We start from the raw sequence: 24,263 nt of genomic DNA, 5'->3' as shown, positions 1-24,263 counted from the left end.
CTCGTCCGTTTGCCCGTTTACAATCAATTAGCCTACAATTTTGTCCAAATCTGGCAGTGCCCGAGCTACTTTCATTTCACATGTCTTATCTGGGTCCGGATCGAGATTCAGATGATTTGAGCCGAAAATCGTCTGTCAACAGTAATCAAAAATAGAAAAACACGAAAGGGGTGCAACCACGAGACTTCCCAAAGGGTCACCCATCCTAGTACTGCTGCTCACCAAGCACGCTTAACTTCGGAGTTCTGATGGGTTCCGATGCATTATTGCTGATATGATCGCACCGAACAAGAGTGGGATGTTTATTCTTATATCCCTTGAGTACGTGTGGAGCAGGCGGCGATGGACCACCGGCGGCACTGCTCTCGCCCATCATAACCATGAAGTTAAGCGTTCTGCGCGATGGCAAGCTAGGATGGGTGACCTCCCTGGAAAGACCTCGTTTTGCGATCGGTTTACGTAAATTATGGTTAAAAAGTCGAAATAATTGTTTTTACATGAGTTACCGTCTCCGAGTAATCTCGTCAGACCCTTTCGCATAGAACCGCTCACGACAACAAAAATCGATAAATGTTCCCAAAAATAGAAAAAAAAAGAAAAGGAAATAACGAATGTAAAGCTATTATGCCTGGGATACTGATAAAATGGAACCGGAATCGAATTTTGAACTTCCTAATCGGATTTCTCGAGGAAACGAAAGCGTAACAGAAGCGTTAATCGCAAATTAGAGGGTCTTATAGAAGGAATTCGCTAAAATCTCGTCAACCTCATTGCGTAGTAATGAGTCTCGTACTGTTTGCCCGTTACAATCAATTAGCCTACAATTTTGGTCCAAATCCGGCAGTGCCCGGCTACTTTCATTCACATGTCTTATCTTCGGTCCCGATCGAGATTCAGATGATTTGAGCCGAAAATCGTCTATCAACAAGTAATCAAAAATAGAAAAACACTAAAAAGGGAGCAACACGAGGACTTCCCAGGGGTCACCCATCCTAGTACTGCTCTCGCCCAGCACGCTTAACTTCGGAGTTCTGTGGGATCCGGTGCATTAGTGCTGGTATGATCGCACCCGACATTGAGTGGGATGTTTATTCTTATATCCCTCGAGTACGTGTGGAGCGGGCGACGATGGACAACAGGCGGCACTGCTCTCGCCCAATCATAACCACGAAGTTAAGCATTCTGGCGCGATGGGCAGAGCTAGGATGGGTGACCTCTCTGGGAAGACCCGTGTCGCGATCGTTACGTAAATTATGGATAAAACAGTCTAAATATTGTTTTTAATTAGTTAACCGTCTCCGAGTAATCTGCGTTATACCCTTCCGCACAGAACCGGCTGACGACAACAAAAATCGATAAATGTTCCCAGAAAATAGAATAAAAATAGAAGAAGGAAATAACGAATGTAAAGCTATTATTAAGTCTGGATACGATAAAATGGAACCGAAATCGAATTTCGAACTTCCTAAGCGGATTTCTCGAGGAAACGAAAGCTTAACAGAAGCGGTAATCGCAAATTAGAGGGTCTTAGAGAAGAATTCGGCTAAAATCTCGTCAGCTACTGCGTAGTAATGAGTCTCGTCCGTTTGCCCGTTTACAATCAAATTAGCCTACAATTTGTCCAAAATCCGGCAGTGCCCGAGCTACTTTCATTCACATGTCTTATCTGGTCCCGATCGATATTCAGATGATTTGAGCCGAAAAATCGTCTGTCACCAAGTAATCAAAAAATAGAAAAAACACGAAAAAAGGGTGCAAAACGAGGACTCCCAGGGGGTGACCCATCCTAGTACTGCTCTAGTCCAAGCACGCTTAACTTCGGAGTTCGGATTGGAATCCGGTGCATTAGTGCTGGTATGATCGCACCCGACATTGAGTGGGATGTTTATTCTTATATCCCTCGAGTACTGTGGAGCGGGCGGCGATGGACAACACGCGGCACTGCTCTCGCCCAATCATAACCATGAAGTTAAGCGTTCTGGCGCGATGGTAGAGCTAGGATGGGTGACCTCCCTGGGAAGACCTCGTGTCGCGACCGGTTGCGTAAATTATAGGTTAAAACAGTCGAAATAATTGTTTTTAATGAGTTAAACCGTCTCCGAGTAATCTGCGTCATACCCTTCCGCACAGAACCGCTCACGACAACAAAAATCGATAAATGTTCCCAGAAAATAGAAAAAAAATTGAAGAAGGAAATAACGAATGTAAAGCTATTATTATGCATGGTACGATAAAATGGAATCGGAATCGAATTCGAACTTCCTCAGCGGATTTCTCGAGGAAACGAAAGCTTAACAGAAGCAATAAATCGCAAATTAGAGGGTCTTAGAGAAGGTTCGTCTAAAATCTCGTCAGCTCATTGCGTAGTAATGAGTCTAGTCCGTTTGCCCTTTTAAATAAAATTAGCCTACAATTTTTCCAAATCCGGCAGTGCCCGAGCTACTTTCATTTCGCATGTCTTATCTGGTCCCGATCGATATTCAGATGATTTGAGCCGAAAATCGTCTGTCACAAGTAATCAAAAATAGAAAAACACGAAAAATGGTGCAAACGAGGACTTCCCAGGGGTGACCCATCCTAGTACTGCTCTAGTCCAAGCACGCTTAACTTCGGAGTTCTATGGAATCCGGTGCATTAGTGCTGGTATGATCGCACCCGACATTGAGTGGGATGTTTATTCTTATATCCCTCGAGTACGTGTGGAGCGGGCGGCGATGGACAACACGCGGCACTGCTCTCGCCCAATCATAACCATGAAGTTAAGCGTTCTGGCGCGATGGTAGAGCTAGGATGGGTGACCTCCCTGGGAAGACCTCGTGTCGCGACCGGTTACGTAAATTATAGTTAAAACAGTCGAAATAATTGTTTTTAATGAGTTAACCGTCTCCGAAGTAATCTGCGTCATACCCTTTCGCACAGAACCGGCTCACGACAACAAAAATCGATAAATGTTCCCAGAAAATAGAAAAAAAATAAGAAGAAGGAAATAACGAATGTAAAGCTATTATTATGCCTGGGATACGATAAAATGGAACCGGAATCGAAATTCGAACTTCCTAAGCGGATTTCTCGAGGAAACGAAAGTTTAACAGAAGCGGTAAATCGCAAATTAGAGGGTCTTAGAGAAGGAATTCGGCTAAAATCTCGTCAGCTCATTGCGTAGTAATGAGTCTAGTCCGTTTGCCCGTTTACAATCAAATTAGCCTACAATTTTGTCCAAATCCGGCAGTGCCCGAGCTACTTTCATTTCACATGTCTTAACTGGTCCCGATCGAGATTCAGATTATTTGAGCCGAAAATCGTCTGTCAACAAGTAATCAAAAATAGAAAAACACGAAAAGGTGTGCAACACGAGGACATCCCAGGGGGTCACCCATCCTAGTACTGCTCTCGCCCAAACACGCTTAACTTCGGAGTGCTAATGGGATCCGGTGCATTAGTGCTGGTATGATCGCACCCGACATTGAGTGGGATGTTTATTCTTATATCCCTCGAGTACGTGTGGAGCGGGCGGCGATGGACAACACGCGGCCCTGCTCTCGCCCAATCATAACCATGAAGTTAAGCGTTCTAGCGCGATGGCAGAGCTAGGATGGGTGACCTCCCTGGGAAGACCTCGTGTCGCGATCTTTTACGTAAATTATGGATAAAACAGTCGAAATAATTGTTTTTAATGAGTTAACCGTCTCCGGAGTAATCTGCGTTATACCCTTCCGCACAGAACCGGCTCACGACAACAAAAATCGATAAATATTCACAGAAAATAGAAAAAAATAAGAAGAAGGAAATAACGAATGTAAAGCTATTATTATGCCTGGGATACGATAAAATGGAACCGGAATCGAATTTCGAACTTCCTAAGCGGATTTCTCGAGGAAACGAAAGCTTAACAGAAGCGTTAAATCGCAAATTAGAGGGTCTTAGAGAAGGAATTCGGCTAAAATCTCGTCAGCTCATTGCGTAGTAATGAGTCTCGTCCGTTTGCTCCTTTACAATCTAATTAGCCTACAATTTTGTCCAAATCCGGCAGTGCCCGAGCTACTTTCATTTCACATGTTTTATCTGGTCCCGATCGAGATTCAGATGATTTGAGCCGAAAATCGTCTGTCAACAAGTAATCAAAAATAGAAAAACACGAAAAGGGGTGCAACACGAGGACTTCCAAGGAGGTCACCCATCCTAGTACTGCTCTCGCCCAAGCACGCTTAACTTCGGAGTTCTGATGGGATCCGGTGCATTAATGCTGGTATGATCGCACACGACATTGAGTGGGATGTTTATTCTTATATCCCTCGAGTACGTGTGGAGCAAGCGGCGATGGACAACACGCGGCACTGCTCTCGCCCAATCAGAACCATGAAGTTAAGCGTTCTGGCGCGATGGCAGAGCTAGGATGGGTGACCTCGCTGGTAAGTCCTCGTGTCGCGACCGTTTACGTAAATTATGGCTAAAACAGTCGAAATAATTGTTTTTAATGAGTTAACCGTCTCTGGAGTAATCTGCGTCATACCCTTCCGCACAGAACCGGCTCACAACAACATAAATCGATAAATGTTCCCAAAAAATAGAAAAAAATTAAGAAGAAGAAAATAGCGAAGCTAAAGCTATTATTATGCTTGGGATATGATAAAAAGAAATTGGAATCGAATTTCAAACTTCCTAAGTGGATTTTTTCGAGGAAACGGAAGCTTAACAGAAGCGGTAAATCGGAAATTAGAGGGTCTTAAAGAAGGAATTCGGCAAAAATCTCGCCAGCTCATTGCGAAACAATGAGTCTCGTTCGTTTGCCCGTTGACAATCAAATTAGCCTACAATTTTGTCCAAATCCGTCAGTGCCCGAGCTACGTTGGTTTCACATGTCTTATCTGGTCCCGATCGAGATTCAGATGATTTGAGCCGAAAATCGTCTGTCAAAAAATAATCAAAAATAGAAAAACACGAAAAGAGGTGCAACACGAGGACTTCCCAGGGAGTCGCCCCTTCTAGTACTGGTCTCGCCCAAGCACGCTTACCTTCGGAGTTCTGATGGGATCCGGTGCATTAGTGCTGGTATGATCGCTGCCGACATTGAGTGGGATGTTTATTCTTATATGCCCTCGAGTACGTGTGGAGCGGGCGGCGATGGACAACACGCGGCACTGCTCTCGCCCAATCAGAACCATGAAGTTAAGCGTTCTGGCGCGATGGCAGAGCTAGGATGGGTGACCTCCTTGAGAAGTCCTCGTGTCGCGACCGTTTAAGAAAATTATGGATAAAACAGTCGAAATAATTGTTTTTAATGAGTTAACCGTCTCCGGAGTAATCTGCGTCATACCCTTCCGCACAGAACAGGCTCATGACAAAAAAAATCACTAAATATTCCCAAAAAATAGAAAAAAAATGGGAAGAAGAAAATATCGAATGTAAAGCTATTATTATGCCTGAGATACGATAAAATGGAACCAAAATCGAATTTCAAATTTCCTAAGTGGATTTCTCGAGGAAACAGAAGCGGTAAATCGCAAATTACAGGGTCTTAGAAAAAGAATTCGGATAAAATCTCGCCGCCTCATTGCGCAGTAATGAGTCTCGTTCGTTTGCCCGTTTACAATCAAATTAGCTTACAATTTTGTCTAAATCTAGCAGTGCACGAGCTACGTTGATTTCACATGTCTTATGTGGTCCGATCGAGATTTAGATGATTTGAGCCGAAAATCATCTGTGAACAAGTAATCAATCAAAAATTTTAAAACACGAAAAGGGGTGCAACACGAGAACTTCCCAGGGGGTCACCTAACCTAGTACTGCTCTCGCCCAAGCACGCTTAACTTCGGAGTTCCGATGGGATCCGGTGCATTAGTGATGGTATGATCACACCCGATATTGAGTGGGATGTTTATTCTAATATCCCTTTTGTATGTGTGGAGCGGGCGGCGATGGACAACACGTTGCACTGTTCTCGCCCAATTAGAACCATGAAGTTAAGCGTTCTGGTGCGATGGCAGAGCTTGGATGGGTGACCTACCTGGGAAATCCTTGTGTCGCGACCGTTTACGTAAATTATGGCTAAAACAGTAGAAATAATTGTTTATAATAAGTTAACGTCTCCAAAGTAATCAGCATCATACCCTTCCGCAAAGAACCGCCTCAAGACAACAAAAATTGCTAAATGTTCCCAGAAAATAGAAAAAAAATAAGAAGAAAAAATAGAGAAAGTAAAGCTATTATTATACCTGGGATACGATAAAATGAAACCGGAATCGAATTTCGGACTTTCTAAGCGGATTTCTAGAGGAAACGGAAGTTTAACAGAAGCGGAAAATCGCAAATTAGAGGGTCTTATAGAAGAAATTCGGTTAAAATCTCGCCAGCTCATTGCGGAGTAATGAATATCGTTCTTTTGCCCGTTTACAATCAAATTAGTCTACAATTTTGTCCAAATCCGGCAGTGCCCGATCGTGATTCAGATGATTTGAGCCGAAAATCTTCTGTCAACATGTAATCAAAAATAGAAAAACACGAAAAGGGGTGCAACACGAGGACTTCCAAGGGGGTCACCCATCCTAATACTGCTATCGCCCAAGCACGCTTAAATTCGGAGTTCGATGGGATCCGGTGCATTAGTTTTGGTATGATCGCACCCGACATTGAGTGGGATGTTTATTCTTATACCCTTCGACTACGTGTGGAGCAGGCGGCGATGGACAACACGCGGCACTGCTCTCGCCCAATCAGAACCATGAAGTTAAGCGTTCTAGCGCGATGGCAGAGCTAGGATGAATTACCTCCCTGGGAAGTCCTCGTGTCGCGATCGTTTACGTAAATTATAGCTAAAACAGTCGAAATAATTGTTTTTAATGAGTCAACCGTCTCCGGAGTAATCTGCTTCATACACTTCCGGATAGAACCGGCTCACGACAACAAAAATCGCTAAATGTTCCCAGAAAATAGAAAAAAAAATAAGAAGGAGAAAAGAGCGAATGTAAAGCTATTATTATGCCTGGGATACGATAAAATGGAACCGGAATCGAATTTCAAACTTTCTAAACGGATTTTTTGAGAAAACAGAAGCTTAACAGAAGCGGAAAATCGCAAATTAGAGTGTCTTAGAGAAAGAATTCGGCTAAAATCTCGCCAGCTCATTGCGGAGTAATGAGTCTCGTTCGTTTGCCCGTTTACAATCAAATTAGGCTACAATTTTTCAGAATCCGGCAGTGCCCGAGCTACGTTGATTTCACATGTCTTATCTGGTCCCGATCGTGATTCAGATGACTTGAGCCGAAAATCGTCTGTCAACAAGTAATCAAAAATAGAAAAACACGAAAAGGGGTGCAACACGAGGACTTCCAAGGGGGTCACCCGTCCTAGTATTGCTATCGCCCAAGCACGCTTAACCTCGGAGTTCAAATGGGATCCGGTGTATTAGTGCTGGTATGATCGCACCCGACATTGAGTGGGATGTTTATTCTTATATCCCTCGAGTACGTGTGGAGCGTGCGGCGATGGACAACACGCAGCACTGCTCTCGCCCAATCAGAACCATGAAGTTAAGCGTTCTGGCGAACCGGAATCGAATTTCGAACTTCCTAAGCGGATTTCTCGAGGAAACGGAAGCTTAACAGAAGCGGAAAATCGCAAATTAGAGGGTCTTAGAGAAGGAATTCGGCTAAAATCTCGCCAGCTTATTGCGGAGTAATGAGTAACGTTCGTTTGCCCGTTTACAATCAAATTAGGCTACAATTTTGTCCAAATCCGGCAGTGCCCGGGCTACGTTGATTTCACATATCTTATCTGGTCCGATCGAGATTCAGAAGATTTTAGCCAAAAATCGCCTATTACAAATTAATGAAAAATAGAAAAACACGAAAAAAGGTGTAACACGAGGACTTCCCAGGGGGTCACCCATCCTAGTATTGCACTCGCCCAAGCATGCTTAACTTTGGAGTTTTGATGGGATCCGGTGCAGTAGTGCTGGTATGATCGCTCCCGACGTTAAGTGGGATTTTAATCCTTATATCCCTCGAGTACGTGTGGCGCGGGCGGTGATGGACAACACGCGGCACTGCTCTCGCCCAATCAGAACCATGAAGTTAAGCGTTCTGGCGCGATGGCAGAGCTAGGATGGGTGACCTCCCTGGAAAGTCCTCGTGTCGCGACCGTTTACGTAAATTATAGCTAAAACAGTTGAAATAATTGTTTTTAATGAGTTAACCGTCTCCAGAGTAATCTGCATCATAACCTTCCGCACAGAACCGACTCACGACAGCAAAAATCGCTAAATGTTTCCAGAAAATAGAAAAAAAAATAAGAAGAAGAAAGTAGCGAATGTAAAGCTATTATTATGCCTGAGATACGATAAAATGGGACCGGAATCGAATTTCTGACTTCCTAAGCGGATTTCTCGAGAAAACGGAAGCTTAACAGAAGCGGAAAATCGCAAATTAGAGGGTCTTAAAGAAAGAATTCGGCTAAAATCTCGCCAGCTCATTACGGAGAATTGAGTAACGTTCGTTTGCCCGTTTACAATCAAATTAGGCTACAATTTTGTCCAAATCCGGCATTGCCCGAGCTACGTTGATTTCACATATCTTATCTGGTCCTATCGAGATTCAGAAGATTTGAGCCAAAAATCGTCTTTTACAAGTTAATCAAAAATAGAAAAACACGAAAAGAGGTGTAACACTAGTACTGCACTCGCCCAAGCACGCTTAACTTCGAAGTTCTGATGGGATCCGGTGCATTAGTGCTGGTATGACCGCTCCCGACATTAAGTGGGATGTTTCTTCTTGTATCCCTCGAGTACGTGTGGCGCGGACGGCGATGGACAACACGCGGCACTGCTCTCGCCCAATCAGAACCAGGAAGTTAAGCGTTCTGGCGCGATGGCAGAGGTAGGATGGGTGACCGCCCTGGAAAGTCCTCGTGTCACGACCGTTTACGTAAATTATGGATAAAACAGTCGAAATAATTGTTTTTAATGAGTTAACCATCTCCGGAGTAATATGGGTCATACCCTTCCGCACAGAACGTGCTCAAGACAACAAAAATCGGTAAATATTCCCAGAAAATAGAAAAAAAAAATTAGATGAAGAAAATAACGAATGTAAAGCTATTATTATGCCTGTGATACGATAAAATGGAACCGGAATCGAATTTCGGACTTCGTAAGCGGATTTCTGGAGGAAACGGAAGCTTAACAGAAGCGGAAAATCGCAAATAAGAGGGTCTTAGAGATGGAATTCGGCCAAAATCTCGCCAGCTCATTGCAGAGTAATAAGTCTCGTCGTTTTCCCGTTTACAATAAAATTAGGCTTCAATTTTGTCCAAATCCTGTAGTGCCCGAGCTACGTTGATTTCACATGTCTTATCTGGTCCCGATCGTGATTCAGATGATTTGAGCCGAAAATCATCTGTCAACAAGTAATCAAAAATAGAAAAACACGAAAAGGGTGCAACACGAGGACTTCCAAGGGGGTCGCCCACCCTAGTACTGCTCTCGCCCAAGCACGCTTAACTTCGGAGTTCTGATGGGATCCGATGCATTAGTGCTGGTATGATCACACCCGACATTGAGTGGGATGTTTATTCTTATATCCCTCGAGTACGTGTGGAGCGGGCGGCGATGGACAACACGCGACACTGTTCTCGCCCAATCAGAACCATGAAGTTAAGCGTTTTGGTGCGATGCCTGAGCTTGGATGGGTGACCTCCCTGGGAAGTCCTTGTGTCGCGACCGTTTACGTAAATTATGGATAAAACTGTCGAAATAATTTTTTTAATGATTTAACCGTCTCCGGAGTAATATGCGTTACCCTTCCGCACAGAACCTGCTCAAGACAACAAAAATCGCTAAATGTTCTCAGAAAATATAAAAAAAATTAGAAGAAGAAAATAGCGAATGTAAAGCTATTATTATGCCTGGGATACGATAAAATGGAACCGGAATCGAATTTCGGACTTCCTAAGCGGATTTCTCGAGGAAACAGAAGCTTAACATAAGCGGTAAATAGCAAATTAGAGGGTTTTAGAGAAGGAATTCGGCAAAATCTCGCCAGCTCATTGCGGAGTAATGAGTCTCGTTCGTTTGCCCGTTTACAATCAAATTAGCCTGCAATTTTGTCCAAATCCGGCAGTGCCCGAGCTACGTTGATTTCACATGTCTTATCTGGTCCCGATCGAGATTCAGATGATTTGAGCCGAAAATCGTCTGTGAACAAATAATCAAAAATAGAAAAACACGAAAAGAGGTGGAACACGAGGACTTCACAGGGGGTCGCCCATCCTAGTACTGGTCTCGCCCAAGCACGCTTAACTTCGGAGTTCTGATGGGATCCGGTGCATTAGTGCTGGTATGATCGCTCTGGACATTGAGTGGGATGTTTATTCTTATATCCCTCGAGTACGTGTAGAGCGGGCGACGATGGACAACACGCGGCACTGCTCTCGCCCAATCAGAACCATGAAGTTAAGCGTTCTGGCGCGATGGCAGAGCTAGGATGGGTGCCCTCCCTGGGAAATCCTCGTGTCGCGGCCGTTTACGTAAATTATAGCTAAAACAGTCGAAATAATTGTTTTTAATGAGTTAACCGTCTCCGGAGTAATCTGCGTCATACCTTTTTCCGCACGGAACCGGCTCTCGACAACAAAAATCGCTAAATGTTCCCAAAAAATAGAAACAAAAATAAGAAGAAGAAAATAGCGAATGTAAAGCTATTATTATGCCTGGGATACGATAAAATTGAACCGGAATCGAATTTCGAATTTTCTAAGCGGATTTCTTGAGGAAACAGAAGCTTAACAGAAGCGGAAAATCGCAAATTAGAGGGTCTTAGAGAAAGAATTCGGCTAAAATCTCGCCAGCTCATTGCGGAGCAATGAGTCTTGATCGTTTGCCCGTTTACAATCAAATTAGCCCACAATTTTGTCAAAATCCGGCAGTGCCCGAGCTACGTTGATTTCACATGTCTTATCTGGTCCCGATCGTGATTCAGATGATTTGAGCCGAAAATCATCTGTCAACAAGTAATCAAAAATAGAAAAACACGAAAAGGGGTGCAACACGAGGACTTCCAAGGGGGTCACCCATCCTAGTACTGCTCTCGCCCAAGCACGCTTAACTTCGGAGTTCTGATGGGATCCGGTGCATTAGTGCTGGTATGATCGCACCCGACATTGAGTGGGATGTTTATTCTTATATCCCTCGAGTACGTGTGGAGCAGGCAACGATGTACAACACGCGGCACTGCTCTCGCCCAATCAGAACCATGAAGTTAAGCGTTCTGGCGCGATGGCAGGGCTAGGATGGGTGACCTCCCTGGGAAGTCCTCGTGTCGCGACCGTTTACGTAAATTATAGATAAAACAGTCAAAATAATTGTTTTTAATGGGTCAACCGTCTCCGGAGTAATATGCGTCATACCCTTCCGCACAGAAACTGCTCAAGACAACAAAAATCGCTAAATGTTCCCATAAAATAGAAAAAAAAATTGAGAAGAAAAAAATAGCAAATATAAAGCTATTATTATGCCTGGAATAGGATAAAATGGAACAGAAATCGAATTTAGAACTTGCTAAGCGGATTTCTCGAGGAAATGGAAGCTTAACAGAAGCAATAAATCGCAAATTAGAGGGTCTTAGAGAAGGAATTCGGCTAAAATCTCGTCACCTCGTTGCGGAGTAATGAGTCTCGTTCGTTTTCCCGTTTACAATCAAATTAGGCTTCAATTTTGTCCAAATCCGGCAGTGCCCGAGCTACGTTGATTTCACATGTCTTATCTGGTCCCGATCGTGATTCAGATTATTTGAGCCAAAAATCATCTGTCAACAAGTATTCAAAAATAGAAAAACACGAAAAGGGGTGCAACACGAGGACTTCCCAGGCGGTCACCCATCCTAGCACGCTTAAGTTCGGAGTTCTGATTGGATCCGGTGCATTAGTGCTGGTATGATCGCACCCGACATTGTGTGGGATGTTTATTCTTATATCCCTCGAGTACGTGTGGAGCGGGCGGCGATGGACAACACGCGGCACTGCTCTCGCCCAATCAGAACCATGAAGTTAAGCGTTCTGGCGCGATGGCAGAGCTAGGATGGGTGACCTCCCTGGGAAACCCTCGTGTCGCGACCGTTTATGTAAATTATAGCTAAAATGATCGAAATAATTGTTTTTAATTAGTCAACCGTCTCCGGAGTAATTTGCGTCATACCCTTCCGCACAGAACCGGCTCACGACAACAAAAATCGCTAAATGTTCACATAAAATAGAAAAATAATAAGAAGAAAAAAATAGCGAATGTAAAGCTATTATTATGCCTGGGATACGATAAAATGAAGGCGAAATCAAATTTCGAACTTCCTAAGCGGATTTCTCGAGGAAACGGAAGCTTAACAGAAGCGGAAATTCGCAAATTAGAGGGTCTTAGAGAAGGAATTCGGCAAAAATCTCTCCAGCTCATTGCGGAGTAATGAGTCTCGTTCGTTTGCCCGTTTACAATCAAATTAGGCTACAATTATGTCCAAATGCGGCAGTGACCGAGCTACGTTCATTTCACATGTCTTATCTGGTCCCGATCGTGGTTCAGATGATTTGAGCCCAAAATCGTCTTTCAACAAGTAATCAAAAATAGAAAAAAAAGAAAATGGGTGCAACACGAGGACTTCCCAGGGGGTCACCCATCGAGGGGCGATGGACAACACGGGGCACTGTTCTCGCCCAATCAGAACCATGAAGTTAAGCGTTCTGGCACGATGGCAGAGCTAGGATGGGTGACCTCCCTGGAAAGTCCTCGTGTCGTGACCGTTTACATAAATTATCGCTAAAACTGTTGAAATAATTTTTTTTAATGAGTTAACCATCTTCGGAGTAATCTGTCATACCCTTCCGCACAAAACCGGCTCACGGCAACAAAAATCGCTAAATGTTCCCAGAAAATAGAAAAAAATTAAGAAGAAAAAAGTAGCGAATGTAAAGCTATTATTATGCCTGGTATACGATAAAATGGAACCGGAATCGAATTTCGGAATTCCTAAAAAGATTTCTCGAGGAAACGGAAGCTTAACCGAAGCGGAAAATCGCAAATTAGAGGGTCTTAGTGAAGGAATTCAGCAAAAATCTCTCCAGCTCATTGCGGAGTAATGAGACTCCTTCGTTTGCCCGTTTAAAATCGAATTAGCCTACAATTTTGTCCTAATCCGGCAGTGCCCGAGCTACGTTGATTTCACATGTCTTATCTGGTCGTGATCCAGATTCAGATGATTTGAGCCGAAAATCGTCTGTCAACAAGTAATCAAAAATAGAAAAACACGAAAAGGGGTGCAACACGAGGACTGCCTAAGGGGTCACCCATCCTAGTACTGCTCTCCCCCAAGCATGCTTAACTTAGTAGTTCTGATGGGATCCGGTGCATTAGTTCTGGTATGATCGCACCCGACATTGAGTGGGATGTTTATTCTTATATCCCTCGAGTACGTGTGGCGCGAGCGGCAATGGACAACACGCGGCACTGCTCTCGCCCAATCAGAACCATGAAGTTAAGCGTTCTGGCGAGATGCCAGAGCTAGGATGGGTGACCTCCCTGGAAAGTTCTCGTGTCGCGAACGTTTACGTAAATTATAGCTTAAACAGTAAAAATAATTGTTTTTAATGAGTAAACCATTTCCGGAGTAATCTGCGTCATACCCTTCCGCACAGAACCGGCTCACGACAACAAAAATCGCTAAATGTTCCCAGAAAATTGAAAAAAAAATAAGAAGAAGAAAATAGCGAATGTAAAGCTATTATTATGCCTCGGATACGATAAAATGGAATCAGAATCGAATTTCGGACTTCCTAAACGGATTTCTCGAGGAAACGAAAGCTTAACAGAAGAGGAAAATCGCCAATTAGAGGTTCTTAAAGAAGGAATTCGGATAAAATCTCGCCCACTCATTGCAGAGTAATGAGTCTCATTCGTTTGCCCATTTACAATCAAATTAGGCTACAATTTTGTCCAAATCCGGCAGAGCCCGAGCTACGTTGATTTCACATGTCTTATCTGGTGCCGATCAAGATTCAGATGATTTGAGCCGAATATCGTCTGTCAACAAGTAATCAAAAATAGAAAAACAAGAAAAGGGGTGCATCACGAGGACTTAGCAGGGGGTCACCCATCCTAGTACTGCTCTCGCCCAAGCACGCTTAACTTTGGAGTTCTGATGGGATCCGGTGCATTAGTGTTGGTATGATCGCACCCGGCATTGAGTGAGATGTTTATTCTTATATCCCTCGAGTACGAGTGGAGCGGGCGGCGATGGACAACACGCAGCACTGCTCTCGCCCAACAGAACCATGAAGTTAAGGGTTCTGGCACGATTGCAGAGCTAGGATGGGTGACCTCCCTGGAATGTCCTCGTGTCGTGATCTTTTACATAAATTATTGCTAAAACTGTTGAAATAATTGTTTTTAATGAGTTAACCATCTCCGGAGTAATCTGCGTCATACCCTTCCGCACAAAACCGGCTCACGACAACAAAAATCGCTAAATGTTCCCAGAAAATTGAAAAAAAAATAAGATGAAGAAAATAACGAATGTAAGCTATTATTATGCCTGGAATACGATAAAATGAAACAGAAATCGAATTTAGAACTTGCTAAACAGATTTCTCGAGGAAACGGAAGCTTAACAGAAGCGGAAAATCGCAAATTAGAGGGTTTTAAAGAAGGAATTCGGCTAAAATCTCGCTAGCTCATTGCGGAGTAATGAGTCTCGTTCGTTTGCCCGTTTACAATCAAATTAGCCTACAATTTTGTTCAAATCCGGCAGAGCCCGAGCTACGTTGATTTCACATGTCTTATCTGGTGTCGATCGAGATTCAGATGATTTGAACCGAAAATCGTCTGTCAACAAGTAATCAAAAATAGATTAACACGAAAAGAGGTGCAACACGAGGACTTCCCAGGGGTTCACCCATCATAGTACTGCTCTCGCCCAAGCACGTTTAACTCCGGAGTTCTGATGGGATCCGGTGCATTAGTGCTGGTATGATCGCACCCGACATTGATTGGGATGTTTATTATTATATACCTCGAGTACGTGTGGAGCGGGCGGCGATGGACAACAAGCGGCACTACTCTCGCCCAATCAGAACCATGAAGTTAAGCGTTCTGGCGCGATGGCAGAGGGAGGATGGGTGACCTCCCTGAGAAGTCTTCGTGTCGCGACCGTTTATGTATATATTGGAAAAAACAGTCGAAATAATTATTTTTAATGATTTAACCGTCTCCGGAGTAATCTGCGTCATACCCTTCCGCACAGAACCGGCTCACGACAACAAAAATGTTCCCAGAAAATAGAAAAAAAATAAGAAGAAGAAAATAGCGAATGTAAAGCTATTATTATGCCTGGGATACGATAAAATGGAATGGAATCGAATTTCGGACTTCCTAAGCGGATTTCTCGAGGAAACGGAAGCTTAACAGAAGCGGAAAATCGCAAATTAGAGGGTCTTAAAGAAGGAATTCGGCTAAAATCTCGCCAGATCATTGCGGAGAAATGAGTCTCGTTCGTTTGCCCGTTTACAATCAAATTAGGCTACAATTTTGTCCAAATCCGGCAGTGCCCGAGCTACGTTGATTTCACATGTCTTATCTGTTCCCGATCGAAATTCAGATGATTTGAACCGAAAATCGTCTGTCAACAAGTAATCAAAAATATAAAAACACGAAAAGGGGTGCAACACGAGGATTTCACAGGGGGTCACCCATCCTAGTACTGCTCTGGCCCAAGCCACTTAACTTTGGAGTTCTGATGGTATCCGGTGCATTAGTGCTGGTATGATCGCATCTGACATTGAGTGAGATGTTTATTCTTATATCCCTCAAGTGCGTGTGGCGCGGGCGGCGATGGACAACAAATAAATCCTTATATTATTTCGAAAATTCTGATTCAGCCCTTAAACGTTCGTAAATTGCCCTTAGGTCCCAAATCTTTCGAAATATTGCATTTTGGTCCCTTAAATTTCGATACTTGCATGGTTATTTTATATGCCGGAACGTAAATTTTATCCGTGTGGGTTTTTCAATAAAAAAATACGAACTTTTTGGCAATCCGGCTATTTAATTCCCAAACTATTTTTACCAAAACATTACTAATATTTTAATTAATTATAATATAGACTAATTGGCTTAATTAGGGGCTTATTAGGCCTAAAGCCTTGTTAGTGTTTAATTAAGTATATAATATGTAAACCTTTCCCATAACCCTACGATTCTTTCAAAAGGACACGGCCACTCTTCTGAAAGTACCTAGATTACACGGCACACACATGCTTAAAAATCGAGGCAAACTTTCGAGCATTGCCAAGGGAAAGTCTTAGCCAAGGTTCTTGCTCCGTTCTTCGTCATCGTCAACGGTTTTTCGTGCGTAAATTACGCATAGGCACACCTATTCTTCCCTTCAAACTATCATCACATCATATTATATTTTTATGCATGAAAATTTTGGGAAACAAGTGACACTTTGAATTATTTTCGTTTTTATGCAATCCATGAAATTCCAAGCATGATTTTGATTCAAACTTTTGTCGTTTACATGTATATACGGGCTGCCATGATATAGGTTATGTTTAGGCATGATTTTACGCGGGATTTAGAGTCCTAGATAATCACCTTAACACCACACATGCAATAGAACACAAGCTGTGCAGCAACTTGCTGTCATGGAGCAAAGGGGTTAGGTTTTATTGTTGCAGGGGCTAGGGCTTGCTTGGCTGGTTCCAGGGGTTAGCCAAGGTCGTGGGTGAGTTAGGGATAGAGTCCTAGCCATGCTAGGACTCGCGCTCAAGGGCTGGGAAGGAGTCCTAGCAAGCTATGACTCCCACCGGAGAATCAAGGGGAATTGCGTGCAGGGTTCTGGGCTTGTTGCAGGCTGGTGGGCATGGTCCAGGGGGCTTGGGCTGGGTCAGGTCGAGTCCTTAGGGTCCTTAGCGGGTGCACAACAGGTTGGTTCAGTGGCTGGGTTCGTTGGTAGATGCAGGGAAGCTTGATCAAGAGTCCTTGTCCAACAAGGATTTCTCGGCCATCTTATGGTAGAGGAGTATGGAGCTTGTTTTTTGGTTTGGGCTGTTTTCCATGGGATCTTTGGGCCCAGTAGCGTACTTTAGGATGTTGGTCAAGTTTTGGATCAACATGGTTCGGGGGTAACTCGTGAAAATCAAGAGATGGCTCTAGGTCGAAGATTTTGGGTCATTAGGGTTTTTAAAACTTGGGAAAATTGAAAAATGGTTCACGGGGGTTGAGTCGTGGTTCATAAGGGCTAAAATAATATAAAAAGACTAAATTCTCAACTGGTATCAACACTTAGGAATCTAGGTACATAAGCCTGGAGGTCCTGGGTTCAAGTGTTGGGGAAGGCGAAAGAAACCACTTACCAGGGGTGAGATATTCTATGAGTGACGGTGCATTGGCATGGGCCGAGGCCCATGCTGGACTATCCTAACGACCCATGAACTATAGTGGTGCGTGGGTATGGGCCGAGGCCTTTGTTGGTTCAGCCTAATGGCCCATGATCGTTACAAAAAAAAGCGCTTTTTTTGTAACGATCATGGGCCATTAGGCTGAACCAACAAAGGCATCGGCCCATGCTGGACCATCCTAACGACCCATGACAAGTAGTGGTGCGTGGGTATGGGCCGAGGCCTTTGTTGGTTCAGCCTAATGGCCCATGATCATTATAGCACTGCTCTCGCTCAATCAGAACCATGAAGTTAAGCGTTCTGGCGCGATGGTAGAGCTAGGATGGGTGACCTCCCTGGGAAGTCCTCGTGTCGCGACCTTTTACGTAAATTATGGATAAAACAATCGAACTAATTGTTTTTAATGAGTTAACCGTCTCCAGAGTAATCTGCGTCATACCCTTCCGCACAGAACCGGCTCACGACAACAAAAATCGCTAAATGTTCCCAGAAAATAGAAAAAAAAAATAGGAAAAAAAAATAGCGAATTTAAAGTTATTATTATGCCTGGGATAAGATAAAATGGAACCGGAATTGAATTTCGGACTTCCTAAGCGGATTACTCGAGGAAACGGAAGCTTAACAGAAGCGGAAAATCGCATATTAGAGGGTCTTAGAGAAGGAATTCGGCTAAAATCTTGCCAACTCATTGCGGAGTAATGAGTCTCGTTCGTTTGCCCGTTTACAATCTAATTAGGCTACAATTTTGTCCAAATCTGGCAGAGCCCGAGCTACGTTGATTTTACATGTCTTATCTGGTCCTGATCGTGATTCAGATGATTTGAGCCAAAAATCGTCTGTGACAAGTAATCAAAAATAGAAAAACACGAAAAGGGTTCCAACACGAGGACTTCCCAGGTGGTCACCCATCCTAGTACTACTAGCCCAAGCACGCTTAACTTCGGAGTTCTGATTGGATCCAGTGCATTAGTACTGGTATGGTCGCAACCGACATTGAGTGGGGTGTTTATTCCTATATCCCTCGAGTACGTGTGGCGCGAGCGGCAATGGACAACACGCGGCACTGCTCTCGCCCAATCCGAACCATGAAGTTAAGCGTTCTGGCGAGATGGCAGAGCTAGGATGAGTGACCACCCTGGGAAGTCCTCATTCGCGACCGTTTACATAAATTATAGCTAAAACAGTCGAAATAATTGTTTTTAATTAGTTAACCGTCTCCGGAGTAATCTCCGTCATTCCATTCCGCACAGAACCGGCTCACGACAACAAAAATCTCTAAATGTTCCCAGAAAATAGAAAAAAAAATAAGAAGAAGAAAATAGCGAATGTAAAGCTATTATTATGCCTGAGATACGATAAAATGGAACCGGAATCGAATTTAGGACTTCCTAAGCGGATTTTCTCGAGAAAACAGAAGCTTAACTAAACCGGAAAATCGCAAATTAGAAGGTCTTAGAGAAGGAATTAGGCTAAAATCTCGCAGGCTCATTGCGGAGTAATGAGTCTCGTTCGTTTGCCCGTTTACAATCTAATTAGGCTGCAATTTTGTCCAATCCGGTAGTGCCCGAGCTACGTTGATTTCACATGTCTTACCTGGTCCCGATCGAGATTCAGATGATTTGAGCCGAAAATCGTCTGTCAACAAGTAATCAAAAATAGAAAAACGCAAAAAGAGATGCAACACAAGGACTTTTTAGGCGGTCACCCATCCAAGTACTGGTCTCACCCAAGCAAGCTTAACTTCAGAGTTCTGATGGGATCCGGGTGCATTAGTGCTGGTATGATCGCACCCGACATTGAGTGGGATGTTTATTCTTATATCCCTCGAGTACGTGTGGAGCGGGCTGCGATGGACAACACGCGGCACTGGTCTCGCCTAATCAGAACCATGAAGTTAAGCGTTCTGGCGCGATAGCAGAGCGAGGATGGGTGACCTCCCTGGGAAGTCCTCGTGTCGCGACCCTTTACGTAAATTATGGCTAAAACTGTCGAAATAATTGTTTTTAATGATGTAACCATCTCCGGAGTAATCTGTGTCATACCCTTCCAAACAGAACAGGCTAACGACAACAAAAATCGCTAAATATTTCCAGAAATAAAAAAAAAGAAGAATAAAATAGCGAATGTAAAACTATTAATATGCCTGGGATACGATAAAATGGAATCGAAATCGAGTTTCGAACTTCCTAAGCGGATTTATCGAGGAAACGAAAGCTTAACCAAAGCGGAAAATCGCAAATTAGAGGGTCTTAGAGAAGGAATTCGGCTAAAATCTCGCCAGCTCATTGCGAAGTAATGAGTCTCGTTCATTTGCCCGTTTACAATCAAATTAGGCTACAATTTTTTCCAAATCCGGCAGTGCCCGAGCTATGTTGATTTCACATGTCTTATCTTGTCCTGATCGAAATTCAGATGATTTGAGCCGAAAATCGTCTGTCAACAAGTAATTAAAAATAGAAAAATACGAAAAGGGGTGCAACACGAGTTCTTCCCAGGGGGTCAACCATCCTAGTACTGCTCTCGCCCAAGCACGCTTAACTTCGGAGTTCTGATGGGATCCGGTGCATTAGTGCTGGTATGATCGCACCCGACATTACTTGTAAAGCGGGCGGCGATGGACAACACGCGGCACTGATCTCGCCGAATTAGAACCATGAAGTTAAGCGCTCTGGCGCGATGACAGAGCTAGGATGGGTGACCTCCCTGGGAAGTCCTCGTGTCGCGACCCATTACGTAAATAATTGTTTTTAATTATTGTTTTTAATGAGTTAACCGTCTTCGGAGTAATCTGCGTCATACCCTTCCGCACAGAACCGGATAACGACAACAAAAATCGCTTAATGTTCCCAGAAAATAAAAAAAAAATAAGAAGTAGAAAATAGCGAATGTAAAGCTATTATTATGCCTGGGATATGATAAAATGGAACGAAATCGAATTTCGGACTTCCTAAGCGGATTTCTCGAGGAAACAGAAGCTCAACAGAAGCGGAAAATCGCAAATTAGAGGGTCTTAGAGAAGGAATTGGGCTAAAATCTCTCCAGCTCATTGCGGAGTAATGAGTCTCGTTCGTTTGCCTGTTTACAATCAAACTAGGCTACTATTTTGTCCAAATCCGGTAGTGCCCGAGTTACGGTGATTTCACATGTATTTTCTGGTCCCGATCGTGATTCAGATGATTTGAGCCGAAAATCGTCTGTCAACAAGAAATCAAAAATAGAAAAACACGAAAAGGGGTGCAACACGAGGACTTCCCAGTGGGGGAAACCCATCCTAGTACTGCTCTCACCCAAGCACGCTTAACTTCGGAGTTCTGATTGGATCCAGTGTATTAGTACTGGTATGATCGCAACCGACATTGAGTGGGATGTTTATTTTTATATCTCACGAGTATGTGTGGCGCGAGCGGCGATGGACAACACGCGGCACTACTCTCGCCAAATCAGAACCATGAAGTTAAGCGTTCCGGCGAGATGGCAGAGCTAGGATGGGTCACCTCCCTGGGAAGTTCTCGTGTCCCGACCGTTTACGTAAATTATAGCTAAAACAGTCGAAATAATTGTTTTTAATGAGTTAACCGTCTCCGGAGTAATCTGCGTCATACCCTTTCGCACAGAACCGACTCACGATCACAAAAATCGCAAAATGTTCCTCGAAAATAGAAAAAAAATTAGAAGAAGAAAATAGTGGATGAAAAGCTATTATTATGCCTTGGATACGATAAAATGGAATCGGAATCGAATTTAGGACTTCCTAAGCGGATTTCTCGAGGAAACGGAAGCTTAACATAAGCGGTAAATAGCAAATTAGAGGGTTTTAGAGAATGAATTCGGCAAAATCTCGCCAGCTCATTGCGGAGTAATGAGTCTCGTTCGTTTGCCCGTTTACAATCAAATTAGCCTGCAATTTTGTCCAAATCCGGCAGTGCCCGAGCTACGTTGATTTCACATGTCTTATCTGGTCCCGATCGAGATTCAGATGATTTGAGCTGAAAATCGTCTGTCAACAAGTAATCAAAAATAGAAAAACACGAAAATGGATGCAACGCAAGGACTTCCCAAGGGGTCACCCATCCTAGTACTGCTCTCTCCCAAGCACGCTTTACTTCGGAGTTCTGATGGGATCTGGTGCATTAGTGCTGGTATGATCGCACCCGACATTGAGTGGGTTGTTTATTCTTATATTCCTCAAGTACGTGTGGAACGGGCGGCGAGGGACAACACGCGGCACTGCTCTCGCCCAATCAGAACCATGAAGTTAAGCGTTCTGGCGAGATGGCAGAGCTAGGATGGGTGACCTCTCTAGGAAGTCCTCGTGTCACGACCGTTTACGTAAATTATAGCTAAAACAGTCGAAATAATTGTTTTTAATGAGTTAACCATCTCCGGAGTAATCTGTGTCATACCCTTCCGCACAAAACCGGCTCACGACCACAAAAATCGCTAAATGTTCCCAGAAAATAGAAAAAAAAATAAGAATAAGAAAATAGCGAATGTAAATCTATTATTATGCCTGCAATACGTTAAAATGGAACCGGAATCGAATTTCGGACTTCCTAAGCAGATTTCTCGAGGAAACGGAAGCTTAACAGAAGCGGAAAATCGCAAATTAGAGGGTCTTAGAGAAGAAATTCGGCTAAAATCTCGCCAGTCCGCAATGAGTCTCATTTGTTTGCCCGTTTACAATAAAATTACGCTACAATTTTGTCTAAATCGGACAGTGCCCGAGCTACGTTGATTTCACATGTCTTATCTGGTCCAGATCGAGATTCAGATGATTTGATCCGAAAATTGTCTGTCAACAGGTAATCAAAAATAGAAAAACACGAAAAGGGGTGCAAAAGAGAACTTCCCAGAGGGTCACCCATTCTAGTACTGCTCTCGCCCAAGTTGAGTGAGATGTTTATTCTTATATCCCTCGAGTACGAGTGGAGCGTGCGGCGATGGACAACACGCAACACGAAAAGGAGTGCAACACGAGGACTTCCCAGGGGGTCACCCATTCTAGTACTGCTCTCGCCCAAGCACTCCGGCCCAAGCACGCTTGACTTCGCAGTTCTGATTGGATTCGGTGAATTAGTGCTGGTATGATCGCACCCGACATTGAGTGGGATGTTTATTCTTATATCCCTCGAGTCCGTGTGGAGCGGGTGGCGATGGACAACACGCAGCACTGCTCTCGCCCAATCAGAACCATGAAGTTAAGCGTTCTGGCGAGATGGCAGAGCTAGGATGGGTGACCTCTCTAGGAAGTCCTCGTGTCGCGACCGTTTACGTAAATTATGGTTAAAACAGTAGAAATAATTGTTTTTAATGAGTTAACCGTCTCCGGAGTAATCTGCGTCATACCCTTCCGCACAGAACCGGCTCACGACAACTAAAATCGCTAAATGTTCCCAGAAAATAGAAAAAAAATAAGAATAATAAAATAGCGAATGTTTAGTTATTATTATGCTTGAGATACGATAAAATGGAATCGGAATCGAATTTCGGACTTCTAAGCGGATTTCTCGAGGAAACGGAAACTTTACAGAAGTGGAAAATCGCAAATTAGAGGGTCTTAGAGAAGGAATTTAGCTAAAATCTTGTCAGCTCATTGCGGAGTAATGAGTCTCGTTCGTTTGCCCGTTTACAATCAAATAAGGCTACAATTTAGTCCAAATCCGGCAGTGCCCGAGCTACGTTGATTTTACATGTCTTATCTTGTCTCGATCGAGATTCAGATGATTTGAGCCGAAAATCGTCTGTCAAAAATTAATCAAAAATAGAAAAACACGAAAAGAGGTACAATATGAGGACTTCCAAAGGGGTCACCCATCCTAGTACTGCTCTCGCCCAAGCACGCTTAACTTTTGAGTTCTGATGGTATCCGGTGCATTAGTGCTGGTATGATCGCACCCGACATTGAGTGGGATGTTTATTTTTATATCCCTCGAGTACGAGTGGAGCGGGCGGCGATGGACAACCCGCGGCACTGCTCTCGCCCAACAGAACCATGAAGTTAAGCGTTCTGGCGCGATTGCAGAGCTAGGATGGGTGACCTCCATGAAAAGTCCTCGTGTCGCGACCGTTTACGTAAATTATGGCTAAAACAGTAGAAATAATTGTTTTTAATGAGTTAACCGTCTCCGGAGTAATCTGCATCATACCCTTCCGCATAGAATCGGCTCACGACAACAAAAATCGCTAAATGTTCCCAGAAAATAGAAAAAAAATAAGAATAAGAAAATAGCGAATGTAAAGCTATTATTATGCTTGGGATACGATAAAATGGAATCGGAATCGAATTTCGGACTTCTTAAACGGATTTCTCGAGGAAACGGAAGTTTAACAGAAGCGGAAAATCGCAAATTAGAGGGTCTTAGAGAAGCAATTCGGCTAAAATCTCGCCAGCTCATTGCGGAGCAATGAGTCTCGTTCGTTTGGCCGTTTACAAACAAACTATCCTATAATTTTGTCCAAATAAGGCAGTGCCCGAGCTACGTTAATTTCACATGTTTTATCTGGTCCCGATCGAGATTCAGATGATTTGAGCCGAAAATCGTCTGTCAACAAGTAATCAAAAATAGAAAAACACCAAAAGGGGTGCAACACTAGGACTTCCCAGGGGGTCACCCATCCTAGTATTGCTCTCGTCCAAGCACGCTGAACTTCGGAGTTCTAATGGGATCTTGTGCATTGGTGCTGGTATGATCACACCCGACATTGTGTGGGATGTTTATTCTTATATCCCTTTAGTACGTGTGGAGCTGGCGGCGATGGACAACACGCGGGACTGCTCTCGCCCAATCAGAACCATGAAGTTAAGCATTCTGGCGCGATGGCAGAGCGAGGAT

At 43.7% G+C, this 24,263-nt stretch overlaps 16 non-coding genes and 10 pseudogenes across 16 annotated transcripts; all 26 read right to left on the bottom strand.

The window, feature by feature from the left end:
* Positions 1–167: 167 nt before the first annotated feature.
* LOC142512399 (5S ribosomal RNA) lies at positions 168–286 on the bottom strand (annotated as a pseudogene).
* Positions 287–955: 669 nt separating this feature from the next.
* LOC142509894 (5S ribosomal RNA) lies at positions 956–1,071 on the bottom strand. Its single transcript, XR_012808040.1, has one exon. It is a non-coding gene; the product is annotated as a 5S ribosomal RNA (ribosomal RNA).
* A 678-nt stretch (positions 1,072–1,749) lies between these two features.
* Positions 1,750–1,868, bottom strand: LOC142509015 (5S ribosomal RNA). Its single transcript, XR_012807208.1, has one exon. It is a non-coding gene; the product is annotated as a 5S ribosomal RNA (ribosomal RNA).
* Positions 1,869–2,541: 673 nt separating this feature from the next.
* LOC142512200 (5S ribosomal RNA) lies at positions 2,542–2,657 on the bottom strand (annotated as a pseudogene).
* Positions 2,658–3,340: 683 nt separating this feature from the next.
* LOC142516786 (5S ribosomal RNA) lies at positions 3,341–3,459 on the bottom strand. Its single transcript, XR_012812562.1, has one exon. It is a non-coding gene; the product is annotated as a 5S ribosomal RNA (ribosomal RNA).
* Positions 3,460–4,141: 682 nt separating this feature from the next.
* On the bottom strand, positions 4,142–4,260 carry LOC142512934 (5S ribosomal RNA). Its single transcript, XR_012808908.1, has one exon. It is a non-coding gene; the product is annotated as a 5S ribosomal RNA (ribosomal RNA).
* A 684-nt stretch (positions 4,261–4,944) lies between these two features.
* LOC142509023 (5S ribosomal RNA) lies at positions 4,945–5,063 on the bottom strand. Its single transcript, XR_012807216.1, has one exon. It is a non-coding gene; the product is annotated as a 5S ribosomal RNA (ribosomal RNA).
* Positions 5,064–5,739: 676 nt separating this feature from the next.
* On the bottom strand, positions 5,740–5,858 carry LOC142515800 (5S ribosomal RNA). Its single transcript, XR_012811626.1, has one exon. It is a non-coding gene; the product is annotated as a 5S ribosomal RNA (ribosomal RNA).
* Positions 5,859–6,504: 646 nt separating this feature from the next.
* Positions 6,505–6,622, bottom strand: LOC142511603 (5S ribosomal RNA; annotated as a pseudogene).
* A 683-nt stretch (positions 6,623–7,305) lies between these two features.
* Positions 7,306–7,424, bottom strand: LOC142507894 (5S ribosomal RNA). Its single transcript, XR_012806133.1, has one exon. It is a non-coding gene; the product is annotated as a 5S ribosomal RNA (ribosomal RNA).
* Positions 7,425–7,848: 424 nt separating this feature from the next.
* Positions 7,849–7,967, bottom strand: LOC142510836 (5S ribosomal RNA; annotated as a pseudogene).
* A 1,458-nt stretch (positions 7,968–9,425) lies between these two features.
* On the bottom strand, positions 9,426–9,544 carry LOC142514260 (5S ribosomal RNA). The gene has a single exon (XR_012810162.1). It is a non-coding gene; the product is annotated as a 5S ribosomal RNA (ribosomal RNA).
* Positions 9,545–10,223: 679 nt separating this feature from the next.
* Positions 10,224–10,342, bottom strand: LOC142507716 (5S ribosomal RNA). The gene has a single exon (XR_012805965.1). It is a non-coding gene; the product is annotated as a 5S ribosomal RNA (ribosomal RNA).
* Positions 10,343–11,028: 686 nt separating this feature from the next.
* Positions 11,029–11,147, bottom strand: LOC142508053 (5S ribosomal RNA). The gene has a single exon (XR_012806285.1). It is a non-coding gene; the product is annotated as a 5S ribosomal RNA (ribosomal RNA).
* Positions 11,148–13,287: 2,140 nt separating this feature from the next.
* LOC142511867 (5S ribosomal RNA) lies at positions 13,288–13,406 on the bottom strand (annotated as a pseudogene).
* Positions 13,407–14,090: 684 nt separating this feature from the next.
* Positions 14,091–14,209, bottom strand: LOC142507278 (5S ribosomal RNA). Its single transcript, XR_012805538.1, has one exon. It is a non-coding gene; the product is annotated as a 5S ribosomal RNA (ribosomal RNA).
* A 682-nt stretch (positions 14,210–14,891) lies between these two features.
* Positions 14,892–15,010, bottom strand: LOC142515551 (5S ribosomal RNA). Its single transcript, XR_012811390.1, has one exon. It is a non-coding gene; the product is annotated as a 5S ribosomal RNA (ribosomal RNA).
* A 674-nt stretch (positions 15,011–15,684) lies between these two features.
* On the bottom strand, positions 15,685–15,802 carry LOC142512074 (5S ribosomal RNA; annotated as a pseudogene).
* Positions 15,803–18,302: 2,500 nt separating this feature from the next.
* LOC142509186 (5S ribosomal RNA) lies at positions 18,303–18,419 on the bottom strand. Its single transcript, XR_012807371.1, has one exon. It is a non-coding gene; the product is annotated as a 5S ribosomal RNA (ribosomal RNA).
* Positions 18,420–19,102: 683 nt separating this feature from the next.
* LOC142511195 (5S ribosomal RNA) lies at positions 19,103–19,222 on the bottom strand (annotated as a pseudogene).
* A 678-nt stretch (positions 19,223–19,900) lies between these two features.
* LOC142509574 (5S ribosomal RNA) lies at positions 19,901–20,019 on the bottom strand. The gene has a single exon (XR_012807741.1). It is a non-coding gene; the product is annotated as a 5S ribosomal RNA (ribosomal RNA).
* Positions 20,020–20,661: 642 nt separating this feature from the next.
* On the bottom strand, positions 20,662–20,782 carry LOC142510728 (5S ribosomal RNA; annotated as a pseudogene).
* A 682-nt stretch (positions 20,783–21,464) lies between these two features.
* LOC142506755 (5S ribosomal RNA) lies at positions 21,465–21,583 on the bottom strand. Its single transcript, XR_012805036.1, has one exon. It is a non-coding gene; the product is annotated as a 5S ribosomal RNA (ribosomal RNA).
* Positions 21,584–22,393: 810 nt separating this feature from the next.
* Positions 22,394–22,526, bottom strand: LOC142510655 (5S ribosomal RNA; annotated as a pseudogene).
* A 682-nt stretch (positions 22,527–23,208) lies between these two features.
* Positions 23,209–23,327, bottom strand: LOC142510792 (5S ribosomal RNA; annotated as a pseudogene).
* A 682-nt stretch (positions 23,328–24,009) lies between these two features.
* LOC142510386 (5S ribosomal RNA) lies at positions 24,010–24,128 on the bottom strand. Its single transcript, XR_012808501.1, has one exon. It is a non-coding gene; the product is annotated as a 5S ribosomal RNA (ribosomal RNA).
* Positions 24,129–24,263: the final 135 nt, after the last annotated feature.

The sequence above is a fragment of the Primulina tabacum genome, chromosome 10 (genome assembly GCF_025594145.1).
Source record: "Primulina tabacum isolate GXHZ01 chromosome 10, ASM2559414v2, whole genome shotgun sequence".
NCBI classification, from domain to species: domain Eukaryota; kingdom Viridiplantae; phylum Streptophyta; class Magnoliopsida; order Lamiales; family Gesneriaceae; genus Primulina; species Primulina tabacum.
The sequence above is the reverse complement of the archived record's forward strand: the minus strand, read 5'-3'. Positions and strand labels throughout refer to the sequence as shown.